The following is a 338-nucleotide window of genomic DNA, read 5'->3' as shown; positions in this document are numbered from 1 at the left end:
CCTCTTGACTCAAGGTCTCTGTGGAGATGAACAATTTTTCTTAAATCAAATATTCCATCCAGGGGAAACTGCCAGATAAAATAATCTCTGGTATACCAATTCCATTCGACTAGAAACTTACAACTTTTATGGCCATAGTGTGTGTACATGTACAATGCTGGAGTCCCTTTTGGCGGAGCCAGTATGTCTTTAGACTCTCTCCTCCCCATATCTTTAAACTCAATTCACACAGGTCTTTCATACAGGAATGGCTTATTGAGGGTGATCCATCAGGCTGTGAGATTTGCTAGCGGCACAGAGATGTTGTGGCTAATGTCCAAAGACAAAACTCCACAGCA

The sequence above is a fragment of the Gavialis gangeticus genome, unplaced genomic scaffold (genome assembly GCF_001723915.1).
Source record: "Gavialis gangeticus isolate Ggan-Ray unplaced genomic scaffold, GavGan_comp1, whole genome shotgun sequence".
NCBI lineage: Eukaryota > Metazoa > Chordata > Crocodylia > Gavialidae > Gavialis > Gavialis gangeticus.
Note: the sequence above shows the minus strand (reverse complement) of the source record.